The sequence below is a fragment of the Neophocaena asiaeorientalis genome, unplaced genomic scaffold (genome assembly GCF_003031525.2).
Source record: "Neophocaena asiaeorientalis asiaeorientalis breed wild unplaced genomic scaffold, Neophocaena_asiaeorientalis_V1.1 scaffold132, whole genome shotgun sequence".
In the NCBI taxonomy this organism is placed as follows: Eukaryota; Metazoa; Chordata; class Mammalia; order Artiodactyla; family Phocoenidae; genus Neophocaena; species Neophocaena asiaeorientalis.
The window spans coordinates 531,159-539,469 of NW_020173393.1; positions in this window are offsets into that span (position 1 = coordinate 531,159).

Here is an 8,311-nt window from a genome sequence, read left to right on the forward strand (position 1 = left end):
AGGGAAGACGGTTGAGTTTGTGTGTGTACAGTGGGAAGATGGTTTTCTCATTTCTGGGAGAGGCACATCAGAACTAAAGATAATTGGAAACAATTATTTCAAAACACCTTCAAAATGCAAAAGCCATCCCAACTTCATCCCCCTGCCTGCACCCGCCTTCTGATGTGTGCGCTCCAGCGGGTAGAACCACTGCAGCTTGTTGTGTTTATCCACATCAGCGAAATAAATGGCTCTTCGGTGCTCGCGCTGAAGATTTTCAGCTCAGCCGAGCTGCCGTCTGCCGAGGGTGGTAAATTAGAGCCGAAAGCCCAGGGACGCAAAGGCACGTCGCCGGGCCTCGGGCTGCCTGATTGCAGGGAGGTGAGGCTGTCCTGGCCGCGCTGGTCAGCCTGGTAAGTGGTGACTCTTAGCCTGTCGGCAGTGCTGCTTCCTCCTCCCCCTGGGAGAGGCTGCTGAGGATCCGGAAGCAGGAATGTGTGCCGTGTGGGAGCCTCAGTTCTCTTTAAAAGAGAGGCTAGGCCCTCAGAACAGCAGAGCTTTCTCGATGGCAGGTAAGCACCCCATCCCAGGGTTACCTGCCCCTCGCTTGCTTGGCCTCTGCGGTACCCGGCTTCCTGGTACAGTGACATTTCCCCCAAGTTGAGAGTGACCCTCTTCCTCCCACTGCCTCGTCTCCATTCCAGCCCTTCTTTTCCTGATCTGGAAGTTCACAGTCACATGCGGGAGACCTTTTAGGAGCCCAGCTTAGGCCAGTGCAGCCTTTCCCCGGGGAGGCCCAGGCTGAGGCCCCGTCTTCCAGGGTCTGTGGGTCCAGGAGATGCTCCAAGTCAGCAAACTATTCGCCTGAGAGTTTCTGTCGCTTACGTGTTCCTTGTGGCTTGGACATTGTCTGTGGCAAGAAAAATGATGTGCCCTCCCTGTCCCCATGCTTTGCTCCCGATTCCCCTCCTTTTCTGGTCCCGGGCCTGGAGGACATTCCGGGCTTTTGTTTCATTAGGGTGTAATTACTGGCTGGAGAGGGCCCTAAGATTCCTGGGGAGGGAGGTCTGTTAAGGTACCCGCTCTGTGTCAAATGATGCACTGCGCTAGGCTCTGCTGCTCCTGGAGAGCAGCGTGTGGTCACATTTGGGGGAGGCCGTGGCGAGGCCTGGCAGTTACCCCGCGTGTCCTCGTGGCTGAGCCTGCACAGGCCTCTGCCCCTGCGCCTGCCTTGGCCGTTACAGGAGGAAACCTGGACTTTGCACGGTCCTGTGGACGTGGAGAAATCGTGCCCTGGGCTGATTCCCGGCTCCACTTTATATAGGCTGGCGTTTCCGTAACTGAAGCTGTGGCATTGATTTAACATGCTCCTCGGAGAACTCGGCTCTGCTTTTGGAGAGAGATGGTGGTGGAGGAGGCAGAGGGGAAAGAGGAGGAAGAGAAATGTGTGTGGCTTTAAAAAAAAAAAAACAGCTGCTGTTTATTGAGTGCTTCCTCTCTGCCAGGTATTACACTAAGAGCATCACGTGAATTAACTCGTTTAATCTGTGGATAACTCCACGGGGTACCACCATCTCCATGTGACGGAAGGAAGAGCAGAGGCACGGAGAGGTTGAGGAGCTTGCAGGGTGGCGGCAGGACTAGGTCCTGACCACTCTGTATCCTCTGCCACCCGGCCTGACTTCACTGTAGGGTGACCACTTGACTGTCCATCTTCAGCCAACCAGTGGTTGGTCACCCTACTTCCGTGGCCTTGGCTGCTGGTTCGGGCCTGTTGACCGAGAGTCTTTCATTCAGCCCCTGTCCATGTTGCCATTGAGCTCATCAAGGAAATTTAACACCCACAAAAACACACCACAGGGCCGGTCCTCCAGGCCCTGGAGTCCAGGGGAAGCGCCCGGCCTTCAGCTGGGGCCTGTTCTCTCTCCGGAGGAGACAATTCCCTGTAACTGGTGTGTCATTTCCTAGACTCTGGAGAAGGGCGAGTGCTGTGACTCAGGCGCCGGATGTGAGTGGGGGTGGGGTGTGACTGGCCTGGATGGATGGACACTGGGAAGAAGTGTTGGAGGAGGGGAGATGGCCGTGCAGCCCCCCAGCCTGTTTTGTGGTGTAGACCAGCCTGTGGTGCCACCAGTGAAGGTCGGGAGGTGAATCTGCTTCCTGGGAAGCGCCTTTGGGAGAACGACTTGCGTCATCAGGAAGTGACACACCATGATTTTCCACTTTTCTCCCGGTTCCTGGAGCTCTCCAATCCCCACAGCCCACCGTCTGCAGCTGGAAAGGAAAAAAGCAAAATGAGAGTGTACTCTTAAAACATTTTGAGCCCCTGAATTAGGAAGTCTTTGGGCTGCAGAGCTGAGACAAACCTCTCCCTGGGGTGAGGCCACCCATTGGGCCTTCGGAGCCGCACTGCCTGGGTTCAAATCCCAGCCCGGCTACTTGTGTGATCTCGGGTGGGTGACTTAGAGGGAAGGGCGTGAAAGGCATTTTGAACAGGGTCTGGTGCATTGTGTGCTATTCAAGAACATCTTAGCTGTTAATTACCCGCGGCTCAGGAGAGCTAAGAGGCTGGGTTATCTTGAAGGAAGGCGTCCCTTAGGTCAAGGGACATCTAGGAAGGCCTGAGCGGGATTATTTCTGGCCTATCACAAGACACAGGTTCAGGGAGGATGTCGTCACACGCTTGGTTCCTAAATACTCAGTAGACCTCACCCTATTATTAAGATTTCAGTGAATTGGCACAGGAGGGGAAAATTCTGCTGCTTCCTGCTCCATGCCAAGCTGTTTCCCTGAGTCACTGCTCTGGCCTTTTCTTCTAGACCGCTCTACTGCCTCGCCCACGTTAACTCCTTCAGAACCAGACTTATTTTGGGATGGAGGGGGTGGGCCAGCCCTGTAAGAATCCCAGGTCCTGCTACTTGCCAGGAAGGTCTTTCAGATGAAGGGTGAACCGTTTCCCTGGTGATTCACTGTCCAGTGGCTGTGTGTCGTCATTCACGATTACACATGAAATGCATTTAGAAATATGTCCCTGTCAGAATTAAATCATTAAAGAGGGGAGGAAAACACCCCGCACAAAACCTTTGACTCAGCTTTCTAGAAAAGGTCCTCAAGGCAGCTTTGTTACCGTGACTGCAGCAAGGTTCCCACCCACCATTCTATCACCAGCAGAGGCCTAGCCTCCATTGGAGTGGGTAGGTTTTCAAGTTAGAATGCTGGCCCGCTGTCTCATATCTGGGAGGGACACTGAATCCAGCCAGCATTTCTCAATTTTTCTCCCTAAGAGGCTTCAGTGAAAGCCTCTGCTGTTGACAGATGTGTCTGTTGTGTGGAATCTGTTAAATTTCTACCCCTTGGATACAGCCCCTGAATGCTCATTAACTCTGGAGGGAGTCAGTGTGTTTGTAACCAGGAATGGAATTGGGGATTTTCTCTCTTGCTCAGACTAGAGGGTTGGGGATCCTCTTAGGTATGGGCAGCCTCGGGGCAGACTCCTCCTCTCACTGTGTTAGACCCTGCTGCCCTTTCGTTTCCTGGTGGCCTTAGGTAAAACTGTCTCCTTAGCGCTCAGTGGCTTACGAGTACATTCATTTCTAGGGATTCCCCCCGCCCCGCTTTCACACGGAATTAAAACATTGCAAAGTTAAAATAGACTTTACGATCCTCTGGCCCTGTAGTTTTTTAATCTTTAGAGTTGATGTCTCCTGTGAGAAGGTGAAGTAGGCTATGGCCCCTCTTCCCAAGAAACTGCCTCCACGTACAGAACCTTGGCATGCGGATCATGGGGCCCTGAAGCATTTCCATGGGCTCCGGGTAAGAACTGGTCTGTTCCTTTTCTCCATCTCTCCTCCCATTTTACAGGTGTGTCCCTGAGGCCCTGAGAAGTATGGGGAGTCGCCTGGGGTCATGTGTTTAGCTGTTTTCATTCTTTCTCCTTGGCTCCTTGCTTGGCTTTCGCTTCCTGGGTTCTGAACCAACCCTACAGGTAGCGCGATGAGGAAGGAGAGGAGATCAGCAGGAATCTCTAGGCTGGAGAACTCACACTCCATCCCCCAAACATGCAGCCTAGAGCATCTCGAATTAGCGTGTACCTTAATCCTCCAGAAGGCTGGTTAAACCCCCTGATCACTGGGCCCTATTCCAGTTTCTGATGCTGTAGATCTGGCGTGGAGCCTGAGAATGTGCATTTCTAGCAGATTCGTAGGTGATGGCTGCTGCTGCTTGCGTGAGGGCAGCACTTGGGGAACCATCATCCTAGATCTCAGCCACAGGTGAATGATGTATACTGCAGTGGGAGGAGCTGGAGAGCTTTCTGGCCCCAGGGGTCGACCAGGTGTGGCCTGGGCTGTGGGTTTCGTCCACTGTGCTCCATGCTCCAGCTCTGCGGTGCTCCAGGAGGCTAGTGCCACTCCTGGGAGGGATTGGGAGGTATGTGAGGCACTTTCGGTTGTCACAGCGTTTGGGAGCATCGATGGCAGTGGGTGGGAGGGGGCTGAGGTTGTCCTGACAAGGAGGAGGAGCCGTCCCTGCCAAAATCCATTAGTGCTCTGTTGAGAAACATCGACAACACTACAGTTGACCCTTGAAGAAGACGTGTTGGAACTGCTCTGGTCCGCTGACACGTGGATTTTTTCAGTAAATAGAGTACCTGTGTTTTCATTTGACCAATCTTTAAGTGTAGGGGAAAGTTTGTGTTTGATTACAGACCACGGTATGTGGAATCACAAAAAACTAGGGTTTGAGTCTTGATTCTGTCCAGACTGCTTGGCTTCCCACCCTTGCGTGAGTCCTTCATCAGTTCTTTTGCTTCTGAGGCAGAGATAGCAGTACGTGGATTTTCGACTGTGTGGCGGTCGAAGCCCAAACCCCTGTGTTGTTCAAGGGTCAGCATTACTGGTTTTTTCCCTGAACTTGTTCCTAGCTTTCCACTGGCTGACGTCGCTCACGTGCTCTCTTTCAAAATCTGTACACAAACGGAATGATACATGTGAAATCAAAACCTTGGCCCAATGGCTTTCCCTCTTTGCCTGGCTGGGGTGCCATTTCTTCTGGGACACATCTCCTTTGAGCCCCCAAAACGCTTTTCTTAAACGCCCATCCTCTGACACTTGAGCAGAGTTATCTGGGTTTATTAGATCCACGTAGAACAAATCCCAAACTCCTTCCTGGGGTCTGCACGCTCACGCTGATCAGCCCCAAGTTTGCCCACTTGGCGACGTTTTTTATCCTGACTCAGGTCTCTGTCATTTGCTCATTACTGGCTTTGGTTTGCACCTGCTGCTTTTTTATGTGATGCTGAACCTGCTAAATATTTCCTTTTTAATTTTCCTTACTTTGATAAAGTAGTCCAGGCACATGATAAATAAGGGCACATGATGGAAAATAATCTCTCCCCCACACTTTGCAAGCTCTCCTCCCCTGAGGCAACCACCAGTCTCCATTAAGAGCTTGTATTTCTTGTGTTCAACCAGGAATATTTTAGGCTTATGTAAATTATGAATATATATAAAACATCTTTTTCAAAAAAATTTAAAAAAGGAAAAAATAGAAGATAAAATAAAACAGAAAGATAAAGACAAAAAAGAGAAAGACAAAACCCCCATATTTCTTGGGCTGTGTGTGTTAGTCTGTTAATGGTGCTAGACATGCATTGCTTTTTTTTTTTTTTTTTTTTTTGGATAAATTTATTTATTTCTGCCTGCGTTGGGTCTTCACTGCTGCACGCAGGCTTTCTCTAGTTGCGGCGAGCAGGGGCTACCCTTCATTGTGGTGTGTGGGCTTCTCATTGCGTTGACTTCTCTTTGTTTCGGAGCACGGGCTCTAGGCACGTGGGCTCAGTAGTTGTGGCTCGCAGGCTCTAGAGCACAGGCTCAGTAGTTGTGGTACACAGACTTAGTTGCTCCGCGGCATGTGGGATCTTCCCAGACCAGGGCTCGAACCCGTGTCCCCTGCATTGGCAGGCGGATTGTTAACCACTGTGCCACCAGCGAAGTCCCAATACCATACTGTTTTGATTACTGTGGCTTTGTAGTATAATCTGAAGTCAGGGAGCATGATTCCTCCAGCGCTGTTCTTTCTTAAGATCGTTTTGGCTATTCGGGATCTTTTGTGTTCCCATACAAATTTTAAAATTATTTGTTCTAGTTCTGTGAAGAATGCCATTGGTATTTTCATGTGTTGCTCTTTTAACCTGATGCAGAAGCTTGGAGATTGTCATACGTCAGTTTGTCTAGAGGTGCCTCATTCTTCTTCATGGCTGTATCCCGCAGTATGTTATCAGGCCAGCTCCCAGTTTGTGGACACGTAAGTCCTTTCTAGTCTTCAGTATAACACACAGTGCTGCAGTTGAATCGTCTTGCATGTGCTTTGCTGCCCTGTGACCATGTCTATAGAACGTGCTTCTAGGAGGAGATGGTTGGGTCAAAGACCCTATAGAGAAAGTGAGAGTTTTTACGTATGGTGGGGAAGTGGGGTGAGGATCCCTGTGGGAATGAGAGGAGGTGCTCTCTGGGGAAGCTTGCCAATCCCAGGCTGCATCTTTTTAGTGCCTTTTCCCACTAACTAGCTGTTGTGTGCTGCTGGGCCAACCCTTTGGGTTCTCCAGGCCGCTGTTTTGATGTCTGTGGGATGGTCCCCTGACTCTGGGGTCTCTTCTCCCTCAAGGTGCCTGTGGTTAGCATTTAATTTCCTCTCGGGGCTGTGTCTCAGTGCAGCAACCTGAACATTTGTTCAGGATTTTCCTGCAGTCTGCGTGGTGAGCCTGGGGAATTCCCTTGTGTAGTTTGGATTTTGCAAAAGTGGTCCATTGTGTTTATGAGCCTGCTGGAGGATGCTCCAGCTTCCAGTCAAAAGTAAACCACTAGGAGGCCTTGCATGTGGCCATCTTGGACCCTGTTGATCTTGCCCCAGCGGCTCCTGTCCAGACAAAGGGCTGTGACACACAGCACAGCCTGTGTGCTGGGACTTGCCTGAGAGGTAACCCTGGACGGGGAATGTCATCAGGCCATCTTTGTGGATAGTCATCTTTCCGGACTCCGCGTCCCGTCTCATCACCTGTGCTCTCGGCATAGCTTTCTCCTCTTCTGGTGCCTGTAGCTTTCATTCCTCAAGGATAGAAGGTGCCCCTGGGCATTCCGTTGTATCCTCCCTAAGCTAACAGGACAGCCATCTGGCATGGAATGGATTAAAACCTTCGCAGGTGAAGATTGGATGGTGGTGGAAGTTTGGTTTTTTTTTAAATGCAATAATCTATATTTTTTGTTTGTTTTTTATAAATTTATTTACTTATTTATATTTGGCTGCATGGGGTCTTCGCTGCTGCGCACGGGCTTTCTCTAGTTGCGGCGAGCGGGGGCTACTCTTCGTTGCGGTGTGTGTGCTTCTCATTGCAGTGGCTTCTCTTGTGGAGCATGGGCTCTAGGCACGCGGGCTTCAGTAGTTGTGGCACGCGGGCTCAGTAGTTGGGCTTGCGGGCTCTAGAGCGCAGGCTCAGTAGCTGTGGCACACAGGCTTAGCCAGAGTCTACATTAAGAGGAATAGTCACCCAGACTATCCGTGAAATAATTAAACAAGAGCTGTGGAAATGTTCTAGGCCTGCTGGGATAGTCACAAGCCCTGTGTGACCACTGGGCATTTGCAAAAGTGGCAGATGTACCTGAGGAACTGAATTTTTAATAGATTTAAGTGGCCACCTCTGGTTCGTAGCTTCTGCGTTGAATAGCCCAGATTTAATGAATTGGGAATCCTATTATAGGAGGAAAAACTGGTGAGTGCTAAGTAAACTGGGAGGAATTGCAATTTGAAAAAACATGTATAATAATAGTGTTGGTGAGAATAATACTAAAAGCAGAACTTACAGTGTGCCCGTCCTGTTGCAAGCCTTTTTTTGTGTGTTAATGTTTATAATGATGCTGTGAGGAAGGGCTGCAGTTGTGTCCATTTTACTGATGAAAACACAGAGGCTCAGAGAGGTTAAGTCACCTCCCCAAGGCCTCACAGTAAGGAGCAAGAAGCTTACATCTGCTTGGCTGGCTTGAAGCTGGTGACCACCCACCCCTGTCACCCGGGAGCCATCCCATAGCTGTCGAGCTTGAAGACTAAGAAAGAAACATGAAGGCTATAAATAATCCTCAAACCTTAATTTACGGCAAACCCTCGCATACCAGTTGCCGTAAGTCTTGAAGCAGGTATTGTCCCCCTTGGACAGAGACAGTCTCTGAGTGGCTCCTTTGCGTGTGTGCACACATGCACTCGTGCTTTGTGACTTCCTCCTGTCCTTTTAAGAATTGGCTCACATTAAAAAAAAAAAAAAAAAAAAAAAAAAAAAAAAAAA